The sequence below is a fragment of the Pan troglodytes genome, chromosome 9 (assembly GCF_028858775.2).
Source record: "Pan troglodytes isolate AG18354 chromosome 9, NHGRI_mPanTro3-v2.0_pri, whole genome shotgun sequence".
Taxonomy (NCBI): domain Eukaryota; kingdom Metazoa; phylum Chordata; class Mammalia; order Primates; family Hominidae; genus Pan; species Pan troglodytes.
Window position 1 is genome coordinate 84,112,708 of NC_072407.2, and position 17,106 is coordinate 84,129,813.

Genomic DNA, 17,106 nt, shown 5'->3' on the forward strand with positions numbered 1-17,106 from the left:
AAAAAGAATCAAGCCCAGGAATGATGAAATGACTTGTCCAGAATCACACAGCTAATATATGCTGACACCTACACAGACATCTAGAATCTAAAGGCACTGTACTTTATCCAATATGTTCTATAATTTTTCATTGTGTAATGTCTAAATTTCTAACATTTTAAATTTTTATTTATCAGCAAAATGCATGTTTTAAGAATATATTTTGTTTCATTATTAGGTATAAAGTACTTTTTGGTTTTTAAAAAAATTTCTACTGTAAAGCAAGAGATCCTGAAGCTCATATAACAGTTGTTATCCTTAAAATATGCAATGACTTCAAAGTTATCTTGCCAAATGAGTTCAGCAACAAACGCCCTGATGGTCATAACATTAATATAATCATAAAAGTACCATTACATTAATTAGAACTTTGTAAATGCTGTAATTAAGATATTCTGTGACAGCTGTCTTTCCTGTCCCTGAGCGTTCCTAAGAAATCTCCTAACATCACTTATTTCTGAACCATCATCTGCCTAGAGCTGGGAGAAGCCATCTGTTAGTATATTTGAAATGTTAAGTGACAAAGGGGTTTCAAACTATTATATCCCTCAGAATCCTTTTTTAGGGAGAAAAAGAAGCAGCACTTGGAAACCATTTCTCGGTGATTTTTTAGCTAGACCTAGCAGGGAAAAAAACTAGATTTATTTTTAATCTTGCATCAGTGTTAAGTGGTGGAAAAAGTCTGGGATTTGGAGTGAGGTAGATCTGACCTGATTGTTAACAGTATGACCAAAGACAAGTTACTCAGCCTTTCTGAGCCTCAGTTTCTTCATCTTTATGATGGAGAAATATCATAAATGAGGACGTCATGCCTACTTTTCATTATTGTTGAGAAAATAAAAGGATACATTTCAGGTGTAATGCCTTATAAAGTTTCTACCAAAGGCTAATTTTATTTTAAAGTACCATCAGAATGACCTTAAAGAAGATACAGTGCTTGACTTTTTCCAGCTATTTTATGCAGCTTTGGAAAATGTGTTTGTCTTCAAAACTACTTCTCAGGTCCTCAGGTCACATTATACTTATTTTTATTAAACCCAAGAGGTAGCAGAGAGGGTTTTACTTAATATGCAATAAAGAGGAATTCAGTATCTACTATAATCCACAATTTCTGATTTTAAGCAAATCACTTTACTCTGATACTGGTGGGCTGGGGGAGGTCTCCAAATGCCAGTAGGACATTGACATTGTAGCGAGAAGGAGTTCAAAAATGAGACAGAAAATAGTGAAAGTAAGGAGATTTATTGCAAAGTGAAAAGTACTCACTCAAGAAAGGGGAGTGTGGGTGTACTCAAAATAAAGTCACATGCAAGGGGATTTGGGGCTGCTACCTTTATGGGTTTCTTTAACTGAGGGGTGGAATATTCATGGAGACTCCTGGGAAAAGGTGGAGATTTCTCAGAACTGTGATGCTGCCCATTTTTACACCAAATATGGCTGTTCTTGGAACCGTCATGGCACCGGTAGGTGTGTGATTAATATGTTAATGACCATATAAAGGGGTCCAAGATAAAAACAAAGTCAAATCCAGTACTGTGTTGTGTCCAGTAGTTCTTAACCAGCTTGGTCCACACCACGTTTTTGAGAGTCTTTTCAGCCCCTACCTTCTGCAGCTTTTCAAAGTTTCTTTTTGCTAGTCATGTGAAACTGCTGCCTGCAATTTTTTATTCTCCTGTGACCACCCTGTTTCAATTGGACTTCAACTAGAAAATGATGGAAAAATTAGGGACGATGTATAGTTTTACTGTTAGAAAAATAAACTGAAATAGCAATACTATTTAGATCACATTTTTTAAGTAGCTCATTTTTTAATTATTTAATCTCATCTTGGATTTTTTTATTATTCATATTGTTATTATGAATTTTGATGAGTCAGTACTGTTCACACTCAGTTAATTTCTATTAAACTTTAATTTTCCTAGCAGTTCTATGGAGTAGATATTATTATCAAAACCATTTTTGGAGATAAGGAGGCTAAGTCGTGGGCTAAGTGACTTGCTCAGTATCACACAATTCTAAGTGACAGAGCCTAGACAAAATTATAAAACTAACTCACACCAAAGTGCATGATTTTAATATTTTCTGCTAGTGCTTTGCAACTTGCAAAATTCTATGGAAGTGGAAAACATTTGTTTTACAAGAGAAAGGACCAGTGAGCTCACTGGCACTTTTTACCTCTGCGTGGCATAGAAAAGCAATTCTTATTGTTAAGGAAAACAGTAAACATTTAAATGAGACTTACTATGTGCTTTACATAATTAACTCACTTAATCCTGCCAACACTATGAGATAGTGACTTATTTTTCTTATTATATATAAGAGTAAACTAAGGCAGGGAAAGGCTACCTCCTGGAGGTTGTGTTAGAGTAGGTAGCTAGGCAGACATAATCAAGGAAAGCAGGGAAGGAGAGGCCCCCTGCCCCAAAAATGTCAGGCAACCATCAGGTAATTGTCAGGCAATTATTAAACTGTCTCTATAAAATAATAATTGTCACAGCTGGCACCAGGAAAAGCAGTCTTCAATAGAAAAAATCTGAAGTTGGTGATCAGCACTTCCCAGTAAGATCTCAGGAGTTTGGCAAGTGGGCCCCAGCATGCACACTGAGCGGCAAAATGGTGGAATTTAACCAATATATGAAATTCTTCTAGGAATACTTGACTGGTAATGGAAAAACACCTCAAATGAGCATGCATACAACTTCAGTAAACAGTAGCCTAATATTCATCTGTCTACTTGAGAAAATGAGATTTGATCAGCACAAAAATAAGGTAAGGACAATCTACACAATTTATATTCTACCAAACCTAGATCCATAGAGATTTCTCTGGGGACTGTAAGCACTTGTTTTTTCTTGAACAATATGAGATTAATAGGAAAAATGGAGAAATAAGGTAAAATTAAATATTATCTTACAGGTTAGGAAGGGAAAGCAAGCCATTGTAAATTCTGGATTACAACTAGAGAAACACATACAAATCCACAATGAAATAAGCGGCTGAGGAGAAAATTCAACAATTTAAGATGAAAGGAAAGAAGAACGAGATGAAAAAGATGAATGAAAAAGTTTTAAAAAGTCAAAATCAAATAACAAAATTAAAAATGGCATTAAAGGTAGTAAATATCAAAGGAAACTTGGTGGGGAATTGAATCAGAATGTAGAGGACAAATCTAATAAGTTTCTGAGTTAAACATTAAAATACAAAAATAATAAGAGAATAATTTGAAACACTGAAAATTGAAATCCAACGTAAGATTTATTACTTATTCTGTGGTAGAAACCAGACTAATTACAATAGAAACAATAGTTTAAAATAGAATAAAATAATACTTTCTTGAACTTAACAAAGATTCATGGATATAAAATGAAAGGGCTTCCCAAATTTTAAATAAACCTAAGTGTTCTTTGTATTAATTATAGACATTACAGGCAGCTATATTGCTCAAGTTCAATGGGGTGTAAGTATTTCAGGACCATATTGGCATAATCTCTAATCTAAAATGAGTGAACGTGGGCAGGGGGAGAAGATAAAAATGACATGATCCAGAAAATTAGACCACTTGATTTTAACCAGACCTAGGTGATAATTATGTGTTTATCTTTGAAAAAAAACATATATGTATACCCTGAACACACTCTCACAGAGATCCCGAGTCTGTGATCAGGCTCTCATTCAGGCAGGTGGTCCATCAATACAGCTGAGTTTTTGATACACACCCTTGGTTAGGAACTACCAATTAAGACAATGCTAATAATGGTTCTAATTGGAGGTCTGTGTCAGGTGTTCTATGTTGATTATCTTTTATCAAATTTATGACTGCCCATTACATAGTAATCACTGTTATTTTACAGATAAAAAAGCCACCCCTCAGTGAGGTTAAATATTTTTGATAGTATATACAAAGACTTTTCCTTGTGCAATGCACTCAATACCCATTCAAAGTAGATATTATCCCTTCCCCTTTGCAAATAACAGATGAAGTGAAATGTCCAACGTCATAAAGCCAACAGATATTGGATCCAGTACTCAGAGTTTTTGACATTTAATTACATCCACAATATCAAAATCAGAATTTAAACTGATGTCCATCTGACTCCACAAATGTTACCCTATTCGACTAACAATTCAGGAAGTGAGGAGGATATCTTGAAGTTTGATTAAGTATGGACAGCCCAAAGGACTGTGTAAATTTTTTCAGTATGCCAAAGAATGGAGTTGCAGACTAACTTTTTATGTTTCCTTGTTTTTTATATTTATAGGTGTATGTACCTTATTTTGTCCCCTAGTCCTCAAACTTCAAATTACTTTCTATAATTCTATTTATCTCCTTATTGCATACCAACCAGAGAACTAGATGTAGGAAATATCATTCTAAAGATTCTCCTTATATTATAAAGTAACTGTAAGGAATGGTTTTTATTTATATTTCAGTGAACTGAGTCGTTCCCAATGAGTCATTAAGTTTGAATGTGGTGAGTATGTGCCAGAAAGCTCCTTAAATATTTAAACGATGATAGAAACAGTAGATGGTGGTACAGCATAGTATATTGGAAAAATGTGCTGGAGGTGGTTTCAGAAGACTCTGAGTTTTTGTCTCAGGACTTACTAGCTGCAAAAATTTAGCTGAGCATCTTTGCTCTTTGAGTTTCTTCATTTATAAAGTGGTATAATAATAACTAGCTCACATGTTTGGTTTCACCAAGACTAACAGTGAGCTATAAAGCCATCTAATTCTCTTTTTCAATCGATTGTTTGGGGAATATCCACACTGAGCCACAATGTCATATATAATTAACTGACTTAATTCACTATTCATTTACCTGGTTCAATTTGCCTTTGGCTTCATTATGCCTTTCCTGTCATGAGGATGCCCCTTATGTACAATATGTTGAGCTAAACAATTTATCTGTAAATTGTTCCTAAGTTTTAAAAAGTGGTCTTTATTAAGAAGATCTACTTAACATTGAGCTCATTCCTACACTGGGCACCATAAAATGTGTTTTCTCTGGAAACAGGAATTGGAAGTTTGTCTCTAGCATTCCTACAAGACTTATGAGAATTTCAGTTTTCACTGCCGTAAGAAGATCTTAAAGATGATCCAGACAATATCTTTATTTTTCAAAAATGACAATAGTACAAATAAAAGTAAAGTCACTTAACCTAAGTCATATACTTATTGGTAGATCATGAAATTCAACTAATATCTCCTCTTTAGACTATTGCTCATTGTGTTTATCCATGCTGCTAGAGCTGAACTCAATCAGTAAAAAATGACAAGCCATAATGCAGCTTATTTGAAAGCCCTGCTCTTCTTCAATTTTGTTACTGATTTTAGAGTTTCTGAATCACTCAAGTACAAAAATACAAACTTCTTGAATCCACTCCAGAATGTCTCTAAGAGTCATCAAACTCACAGGCTTGCAAGTTTTTATAGGCTTACCATAATCTTAAATTATATCGTTTATCAACCTTCCCAGGGACTTAGGGAATTGTGTTGAGTCAATACAATTGCATTTATAATTCAGACATCTTGAGCATCAATTATATTTTCTCTTGCTTCCACCAATCATTGCTCAATTTTTAATAACTCATTGGACATTGATCAATTTCAAGGCCATTCACCTTGAGTAATTGGGCAGGTGCCATCAGATTTCTGAATTCTATAAACAAAAAATGGCTTATGTTTTAGCATGTAAAATGTTTTTGAAAGAAAGGGCAAATGGGGTTCTGCTTCCAAACATTCAAACATAAATAAATACTCCCAAACTGGGTGAGTTACACATTTCAGTGCAAGGCGTTTTCTACTTTGATTTTTTGGGTTCTGAGTACATGCTCTCATCACGAGTTTTAGCGTTTTTGATAGGACCAATCTAAAACCCCATAATCTCTGATTTCAGCCCAATGCTTTTTATAACAACGCCAATGTTTAACCATGAGTTTAAGCAATTAATGATGTCAATTTCAATAGGAATATTGATTTTTACTCAAAAGTCATAAGTAGTAGGTTATGGATAATGAGAAAATCAGAGGGTCCCTATTTCTTGCTCAGCAGCCGCAAATGTATGTTTATTATATTGGTCATCATTTATTGAAAGTCTACAATATGGTTTAACCACATCATATGTTGGTTAGAGCTATTGGTTGTGAAGTCACTTGGCCCTAGGCTCCCAACCTGATTCTACTGATTACTTGCTGTGTATATCCGGTTAAGTCTGTTAACCATTGCAAATATCTATTTTTTAAACTCTATAAAACCTGATTAATATCAATTTCATGGGGCTGTTGTGAAGAATCAAGTATGTAAGACACTATGCTCAGGTTTTGATAAATTGTAAGATCATAATACATGCTAGATATTAGTTTTCTTATTGTTAAATATTCATATCTGCAAACCGTCCTGAAAATTATTATTATCATCACTTCAGTAAGATTAACTTATTTCCCCCGGGTTGCACAGTGAGTAGGTGGCAGAATTGGGATTCAAAATCAGATGCCTCATTTTAGAAGTTATAATCCAGATCTGTGAGAATCTGTAGCCTCTGGTCTCACTGATACATGATAGCATCCCCCTACTTTTTGTATTAAATTGTTGTGTTGACATGGTGTCTAACTTCAGCTATACCTTTTAATTCAATTTGCAGACAAATCAATAGTGTTACTGGAAGTTTACTATGAAGTCTAAAAACGTCTGTTTTTGTCTATTGATATCTTATTGACAAAACCACCACTATACCACAAAATGTAAATATCTTCTTGAGAGTATTAGTGTCAATTTAGAAAGATAATTAACTCTGAATTGGACTGACTTTTAAAAGCTATGCATCATTTACATGTCCAATAATTTTGATATGAGGTAGAAATTTGATGTGTTTTGTTCTGATTTTTGTAGTATACTTTTACTAATAATCTGTTTCTATCTCAATCCCCATTCTCCAAATCTTACAATGACTTTTATTGAACAACATCTCAAATTTATTATTCATGAATAATCAAAATTGAAAAAATATGTATTTGCTACCCTCAATGAATTCATATTTTAGTGATAAAGACTGACAACTAAACAATTTAAGTACATACAGCATGTTTTATAATTATTAAAAGCACAGGGTAAATGAAGGGACAGAGAAAGGCTTCTAAGCTAGCCTTAGGTGGCAAGGTTACAAGAAGAAGAAAGCTACCATGAAAAGATTCTAAGAAGAGGTATTGACTTTAAAAAAGTAGAAAAAGGGAAGGAAAATTTAAAAGATCCCCTCATATGTATTCCTCTGTTAGTGAAAGGAATGCTTAAGCACTTGGAATGATTTACAATCACTGACTGCCAGAAAGTTTCAATGCCAGAACATTGAAAAGAGCTGCAGCTCTTTTAATGCCAGCTGAATAACAGTTTAGTAATACTGTCCTTGTATATTTTAGCAGTTTAATCATTTTACCAAATTGTATTAACTTGATCTTTGTTGGTGTAGGGCAGCTGGCTTAGCATGTGGTGGTAGGTACTATTAATTTTTAAAATACATTACACAGCAACTGCTTAAAATAATCAATGAGTTATTGTATGTCCTGACTCATCATGTTCTTGTTTAGATTAGCAATGCATATTTTTACATATTTTAAAGGAGGATCAGGGGATTTACAATAATCAGAATGAAGAGACAAAATTGACAAATAGTAGTGTAAAATCAACAGTGATAACTACATGAACAAACTTTATAAGTCGCATTTTAGCCACATTTCTAACATATGTCATGAGAAAAGTATGCAGTAAAAATCAGTAACAATAATTCAACAATGCCTTAACATTTTAGAGCACTTGAATTTTAATTCATTTTTATAAATTAGTATTCCTTAAGCTCCTCACTATCATGTGAGATATATAAAAATATAAATCATGTCTGCTTTGCTGTTAGTATGATAGCAATATGTAGACTAACTACCTAACGGTATCAGGTATTTAAAAATAAAATATAATTGAATAATGTTATTGTTTTTATAGGTTGAATTCCAATCATCAGCAGAGATAGAAATGGTGGCAGTAGCCCAGGAAATCACTTTAGTTCAACACACCTTACGAATGCTTCTGGAAGAAAAAAAAAAACAGAGGGACATGCATTTGTGCAACAAGGATTAATTGAATACCACACAGGACAAGAGCCATTCTAACTGCTGGAAATACAACAATTAAAATACAAGCGTGATCCTTCAGAAAGTTTGCATATTATTTGAAGAAAATAGCCATGAAAATACATGGAAAAATATTGGGTACTTTGAGAGAAGAGAGACAACTGATCATAAAAAGGATGTTAATCCCTGCTAAGAAGCTTAGATTTTACTCTAAAACCAAAGTAAAGCTTTTTGAAGGATTTTAGAAGGGAAGTGACAAAATCATATTTGTTTCTAGAAAGATCTTCCAGGCTTCACAAGGAAAATGAATTAGTGGGAATAGACAGAAAGCAGGTCAGTCAAGGAAGAGAATTTTGTAGTAATCCAGGTGAGAGTTATCACCAGTGGTGTAGAAGGGGGATAAAGATAAACATATTTTTTAAAATATTAAAGAGGAAGAATCAATAGGACTCCCTATTTTTACAAAGTGGATGATTAGAAAAAGGGGAGAGTCAGATGACCTTCAACTTCCCAGCTTATAGTACCGAACAAATGGTGATGTCATTTTGTTCCCTAAAAGAAGGGGCAATTTATATTTCTTTGTCACTTAAATTAAGAGTGCTCTTACACAGATGATGATCCAAACTGTTCTTATATTACTGTGATTTTTTTTCTCCCTCTCTTTGTGATGAGGAGCTTTTTAAGCGAATTTTAGTAACCTCAGAACTTAGCAAGTGTTCAATACATGTGTACCGTATGAATGGAATAGTGAATGAATGAATAGATAAATTGCTGTATATTACTTTATTTGAAATTTACATCATCGCTGAGGGGAAGGAAAGGTAGATATAATTATAACAACTTTAGAAATGAGAATTCTGATACAAGGATGGGTTGAAGCACTTGGCCAAGATTACCCAGCAAGTAAACACTCACATGCCAGTACTCTTTTCACTGTATCAGCCTACTTCTTACTACCTGCTTTTCCATTGTCCCACTCCTCATGAAAAAGTTCCTATGAGTTATGGGCTCTTCATGTCCAAATTAACCAAGAAGATGTGCACTGAATTTCCCCATAATAAATTATGTGATATCATGGGGCATCTTATAATCTACAAAATTACTATAATTAATGAAGGCATGTTGTTGGTGACTGGATCCATCAAGCTGTTCCTATGTTTTGCACAGCAGGTAAGAGATCAGATGCAAAGGGTGATGATCAGCACTCCACAGTCAGTTTGACACACATACAACTCTCACACACGCACACGCACAAGCGCACACATATACACCTCAGAGAGCAAAAAATGCTGTCCTTCAGTCTAAAAAATAAAGCACTTAGGATCATTATGTGGTGTGAATATGGTTGGCAGAGAGAATAAAGGTGTTGCTCCAATGTAATCAAACCCAGGAAGCCAATTAAGAGTTGTAGGGACTTTGTGTAGAGTTCCTGATATCTCTGTAAGTTTTCTCATGGCACTTGGAGAAATGAATGAAAGAAAAACAAGTAAATCTAACATAAAAATAACATACTAAACAGGAAAACAATGGTTTCTAAAACCCTTCTTCGGCACACCTCAGATTTCTAGGAGTTTCAGAAACATTGTTCATTTTTAAAAGTTATTAAAATCAACTACGTGTCAAATAGTGTGCTAGCTGGCTACAGAGGCAAATGAAACACAGTTGTCAGGGGTCCCCAACCCCCAGGCCTCTGATGGTCCCTGGCCTGTTAAGAACCAGCACAGCAGGAGGAAAGTAGCCAGCAAGCCTTATGGCCTGACCTCTGCCTCCCGTCAGATCAGCCAGGGCTTTAGATACCCATAGGAGCACGAATCCTTTTGTGAACGGTCCATGCAAGGGATCTAGGCTGCACACTCCTTATGAGAATCTAACTAATACCTGATGATCTGAGGTCAAACAGTTTCATCACCAAACCATCTCCCCACTTCCGTCTATGGAAACATTGTCTTCCATGAAACTGATCCCTGGTGCCAAAAAGGTTGGGGACCACTGAAGTTTTCGACTCTCTATGAGACTACAAAATAGCACAGGAGTTGGAAGTAAAAATCACACAATTGAAATATAATGTGCCTCATGCAGTAACAGAATTGTCCTAGATGGTGCAATGAAGTCAGAAGGGTGAAATTATAATGGTGACAGTGTTACCCTAGATAAGCATTATATAGTTTTGTAGACTGAACAAATCTAACATAAACTTTTCTGAGTAACACTGTCCACATCTCAGAAAAGAGGAGAGTAATAGTTGTTATTTGATAGGTTATCAAAGGAGTTATTTATTTACTATATTGAATGAATCTGAGACAGCTTCAGATGGTAGATGATATCTTTGCAAATTTGGGGGACATACAGTTTCTCAGGCAGCTGCAGGAAGAAAACATTCTGGGCTAAGGGAGCAGTATGTACAAATTGGTGACAGTGTAACACAGCATAGTGCAATGTGACATAGCAGATGCTTTCCCAGTACTCACCCTCAGCTTGACCCTATCTCTTTTTTTCTTGCTCTGTCCTCTTCATACTTCCTATTTAGATGCCAAAATGCATGCCATTTTTAAGTCTACAGTTAAGGGCAATTAGCAAACAAAGACAAACATAACACAAGAAATATACCTCCTGTCTAAGCCTCAGTTCAATCATTTTAAAGGCCCACAGAAGCTTTAAAATATTCTTGAGAAATAAACTCTGATCAAAAAGCCTAAAGCTCTGGTTGTCAGTTCATTCTCTGTCCATTCCACTCTGCCCGAAAGTAGGCATTTTGCAGAAGGCAATCAAAGCCAGGCATCGAAGAAATGTACAGAAATTACCTTCTCCTGAATATTGTGCATTTTTCAGATGAGTGTAATTCCAAATGAGAACAGAAAAAAAGTACAATAGAAATACAAACCTAATTGATATATATGTCCTCTCAACTTTAGAGCGATGTTGAAAAATGGCAGTAAGTCTAGAATCACTCCACAATTAATATACATAAGCTCTAATGTCAATCACTTCAGATGTAAAACAAAGCAGGTTAGAAAATCATGCAGAATCAATGAAATAAATGAGAGGAAAGATACAAATAAGCTATGGTAATCATGAGCTCGGCCATTCCTGGTTAATGACTTCACCAACACCACTAGCTGACAAGAAATGGTACTTATACTTATGAACTCTGTGTAGATGCATGTATATTTACTTTAAAAAAAACATATTAAGTGAATCTATGTAACAGGTATATTATATATTATATATAGCATATATATTATCTATAATAATATATTATAGCATGTAAATACATATATGCTGTTATCATATTTTAAATGTGCTTATTTTATGCATTAATTCTATATTAAATAAAATCTTATATTTCAAGCATGTTATATATATATATGTCACAGTGAAATTTATGTATGAATAAAATCTCATATTCATTCTATAGAATCACAAGCCTGTGGAGAAGAAAGATATGAAAATATAATATTAAATATGCAATTAAAATGACTTCTTCATGTATCTGCTTATTTATGCCAAAAATAAGTATAGGAAGAATGAACCAGAAACTAAAGAGATTAGGTACTTACAGGAAGTATGTTAGAAACAGGACGAGAAGGGCAAGGGGTATCGGGGAGTGAGCGAGATTTCTGTGAGTATAACTCGTTGTACAGCTCTGACTGTTGAAATTACGCTGAAGTTTTACACAATCAAATACATAAACAGAATCAACAATGATAAGGGAAATTTTTAAATGGCATGCAAACATAAACAAATGAACCTAATTTATTTGAAATCAATAATAACCACATTGAAGGAGGTAAAAGGGAAAAAAGAAAGAAAAATTATTACTTTTATGAACCTAAATATTTTGATATTATACCCTAAGTCTGAAGGCAAAAAGCTGTAAATAAATAAATAAAATAGATAATGAACTCTAGTTAGTAGAGCTATTTATTTCAGTGGCATGTGTATGTAAGCAATTCTGAAACCACTTTCTGTATATTCTAGGATTCAGCAAATAAATAATTATTTTGTAGTAAGTATAGTTGAAACTTTCTCACTGCTGGAAAAAGGAGCTACAATATGCAAGGGGAAAGACTAGAATGAAGCTGCATAAATAAGCAGATACAGATAATATTTTAAGTAGATAAGACACATAGAGAGATTCCTAGAAATATGTGTGTATGTATATACATATGCCCTATCTCTATTTGTTGACAGAAACTGGGAACAAGGACATCATAATAAAAATGGGCCCATCACACACCAAAATGTGGTTTCTAATTTAAAATTTCCACTAAATAAATTAATTTAGAAAATGCAGACAGAAACAATTCTCCTGAAGAAATAGCTAATTCTAGGGCTGAAATTGAAAAAGTATGAGATGAGTCTGGTTCATTTTATTGTAGGAAAAGAAAAGGTTTTCAAAGTATCTTTGAGACATATTCCAAAAACACAGATACTAGATTGAAGGAGCTCCAATGAGCCAATCCGGGCTGTTTGAGCATCCAAAATCTCAGTTTATAATCAATGGAATAGAATAAAAATGCAATGGCACAAACTAATATAAATGAATGAATAGATAAATGAGAAAGAAGGGATTTATTTGTAGTAGAATGCCAACTGCTGAGGAAAGAACGATGGAATTAGAAATGATCGATTAGCAGCCATAATAGTAATAACTGATTTCATCATAAATCATCATTGGGTGTTAAAACTAGTAAATTAAAATTTGAGGGGTAATAGGATATTTATATAGTCTCAAAGCATCTCCCTTTAAGGTACCTATTAATTTCAAACAGAAAAGTAGAATATTATAGTGGAGAAATCTAACACCACCTTAAATAAATGATCAAAGTTAATATTACAGGAAAAGAGACAAATCAGCAGTGGATGTGCTACTATAATGCACTAACAAGTCAGTTCTGTGACTTTCCTGCCAAAAAAGTGTAATCAACAGCCAACATAAGGAAACATCAGACAAACACAAATTGAGGGTCATTCTACAAAATAAGTATCCTGTACTCTTCAAAAATGTCAGTCATAAAAGATAAAAAAAAACTTATTTCATATTAAAGGAGATTAAAGATTTGTGATAGCTAATTGCTATGTGTGATCTCAGATTAAACACTAAACAAAGACAAAAATGTACACACATAAACACGACATACATGCATAAACACAGAATATTATTGGAATAATTGCTGAAATTTGAATAAGGCCTATGGCATCAATTTTAAGTTTTTGTATGATGGATATGTGAGACAATTATTTTATTTTTAATAAACAAACTTTGAATATTTTAGGGGTTAAGGGTCTTCATGCATATAAGTTACTCTCAAACATTGAGAAAAAATAGTAGGTGTATGTATATTATCAATATTTGTGTACTTGTCTATGAATATATGTATAGAAAAGTAACATGTGTAAGAGAGAATATGAAAAAAATTGTAGTGAATTATTAATAATTGGAAAATCTAGGTGAAGCGTATATTTTATTCTTTAAAAGATTTTAGAAATTTTCTGTAAGTCTCACATTATTCCAAAATGAAAATTTGAAATCAGGAAACAATACTTAATGTAATTTGTCATTACAAAAGTGCAAATTTAATCCCAGCTTCTCGTGAGGCTGAGGCATGATAATCGTTTGAAGCCAGGAAACGGAGGTTGCAGTGAGCCGGAGATTGCACCACTGCACTCCAGCCTGGGCAATGGAGTGAGATGCTGTCAAAAAAAAAAAAAAAAAAAAAAAAAAAAAAAAAAAAAAAGATAGATAGATGGAAAGTGCAAATTAAATCACAATCAGATAATGCCAGACACATATCCAAATGACCAAAATTTTAAAAGAAAATGACAATACCAAATGACAGTGATTATGCAGAGCACCTAGAACTTTAACAACTCACTAGTGAGAGTGCACAATGGTACTTCCATTTTGGCAGACAGTTTGGCAGTTTTTTATACAAACGTGCACTAAACATATACCCAAGAAATTCCACTCTTATGTAGTGAAATGAAAATCATGTCTACACACAAAAATGTATGTGAATGTTCAAAATTGCTTTATTTTTAACCGCCAAACTGGAAACATTTCGAATGTCTCTGAACTAGAGACTGGATAAACACATCATGGTACTAATATAAAGTACAATATTATTCAGCAATAAAAGGGAATTAACCATAGATACTTGCTAGAACATGGATGAATCTCAAATGCGTTACACTAAGGAAAAAAAGTCAGATCCAAAAAGCTACATCCTGTATGTACACATTTTTACTACAGTTTTGCAAAGTGAAAAGTGTAGGAACAGAAAATAGATCAGTAATTGCCAGAATCTGGGGTGGAGAAAACAGCTGACTGCAAAGGGTCACCAGAGAATTTTGGAGACTGATGGATGGAGCTGTTCTTTATCTTCATCATGGAGGTGGGTGTGCGATTGTCAAAACTCAGAGAATTGTGTTATAAAAAGGATAATTCTCCTGTATATTATACCTTAGTACAAAGAAAGGGCAGAATGCAACAAATTTAAAAACATAAATTATTGACTCAAATGTGCAAGCACTGAGGTTATTTTTTGAGGGCCTGTTACTCATTATTCAACTTCTGAGACAAGGAAGTTATTTCCACTATCTCCTAATGATTTATCACTAATAATACTAATAATAATAGCATTGAATGCAGGAAGATCAGGCGTTGCCAGGGAAGGCTTCCTGAGCTGAGTGATAAGGAATAGGCAGTACAAAAGGAATATTTGGGAAAGGTACAGTGGTGACATTACAAGGAAGTTATTTCCACTATCTACTCATGATTTCCACTATCTACTAATGATTTATCTCTCCTTGCAGTTTAGCAGGCTTCCAGAGGCACTGAGGCCTGATATAACACAAGGTTGAGACACCACTCTCTTGTGTAATGCAGTGCATGGAGCCCAAGGAGAAAAAGCGAAGAGAAAATTAACACAACAAAGTTACTAGTTAGGTCAATCATCCAAATACATTCTCCATTTAGCGGAACTAGACCATTAGAGAATGCACCCAAATATTAAATAAGTCAGTGTCTGGGAGACAGCTGCTAAAACAATTCCTTAGAATGGGGAGAGAGGATGCATCAGGTATTTATGGAGTTCTCTCTTTTTAAAAAATCTTTATTTATTTGTTTGGCTGAGGAAGAATAAGCCATTTAAAGTATTTCCCCTTGAAATGAAAAAAAAAAAAAAAAAGAAACTTTCTCTGTGAAAGATACCAATCTCACTATGGAGTGTTCTGAGAACACATGATTCCACATCTGTTTCTCCAGCTTTTACTTTTTCTGGTGGATCAGATACTAGAGCTCCCTGAGGAATGATGTCATATTCAGCACTGCTTTGCCATCCAGAATTATCCAGGCAGATCACAGAGATGCAGGATAAAAAAGAAAAATTTCCCTTGAATTGGTTTAAGCCAAAAGTGTGGAAAGGAAAGTGGTAGAAAATAGACAGCTGGATTTTGAGGAAGTCCCCTAACCACTTTGATCATCTTAAAGGATGCCACATGGGAGTTCTCCAGCAGCCTACATTCTCAGTAATGGCAGTGGTATTGGAAGGTTCACAGCAGTGTATGAAACATCTGCATATAAGCGCAATGTGGTATACAGTTACAATTGTAGCCATCAAACCAAGAAAAATAGACAAAGTTTCTATAACTTGGAAGTAGAAAAATTATTTTCTTTCTGAGACAAGCAAAGGCAAAATGTGATACACTCACTGTTTAGGATTTGGCCTTGTGAGAAAACATTTGTTATAAATTGTATATAGAATTGAAAACCTGCGGCAGCTCTTTCACTGAATTTTGTGGCCTCAGATACTGGCAGATAAGGAGACATGGCATAGAATTGTGCTATCAATATTTGACAATTTTCTGGCCTTACCTTTTAACGTGGCTTTCAGCCTGTTTGGGGTTCTATCAAATTTTGATCCTTCTTTCCATGTTGAGTTGATTTTTTTTTTTCACACACTACACTGCCTTATAATAAATGGGACAGAATAACGGGTCGGTCACCTTGCCAAAGAAAAGATTGCAGAGTAATGCGACTTTCTGACATTTAGCAATTCTGATGTAGCATTGATTCATTGATTATTTTTGTCAGTAAAATAGTTAATAAATGTTATTACTAGGTTATTAATGGCCCTGCAAAGGTATTGTAAAATTTGTTAAACTATGGTATAGGAACTTATTAAATGTATTTATTATTGAATGTATTTTTGAATTTATTTACTATTATAAGTATATAATTCTTAAAAATTTGTAGAAAGCAGTTAAAATTACTTTTTTCCAATTGAGATAGTTATCATTGCTGAAACAAAAGCCTAAGTGTGCTAGAATAAGCACTTACATCTTTCTTCAATTTTCAGTATTTTAGAATTAAAAGAGAAAGTGGGGAGAGAGAGAAACACATCAAAATTTCCTGATATGCATAAAAGTACCTTACATTAGCAGAGGGGAGAGAGAGAAACACATCAAAATTTTCTGATATGCATAAAAGTACCTTACATTAGCAGAGAGGTAAAGCAGTTCGCTTACTATTACAGAACAAATCATTGACATAACTAGGAACACTCTCCTGACTTTAATTCAAATAATTTAAAACTTCCTGCCTTACCCTATATTCCTAAAGCAAATACTAAAACATTACAAGAAATAATAGCTTTGAATTTAATTAGAAGTATTTTTGTCACCTAATATTTTCTTCAAACAAAAAACTAGTAAAACAACAAAGAACCTTATCTATTTTCAGAGTGGCTGAGAAATTCCTGTATGTTTTCTGATGAATGTGTTTATAGAAGTCTCAGAGAAGGGATGAAATTAACAAAAGACATATTTACAAAAGATTAACTTTTGCAAATCATGTTACTTCCTAAGAATAGAGCTTTCCTGCCAGACTTCAGCATCATACATTGGTACATGTCTTTTTTGTTTTGGATTTACAATGATTCTCTTCAC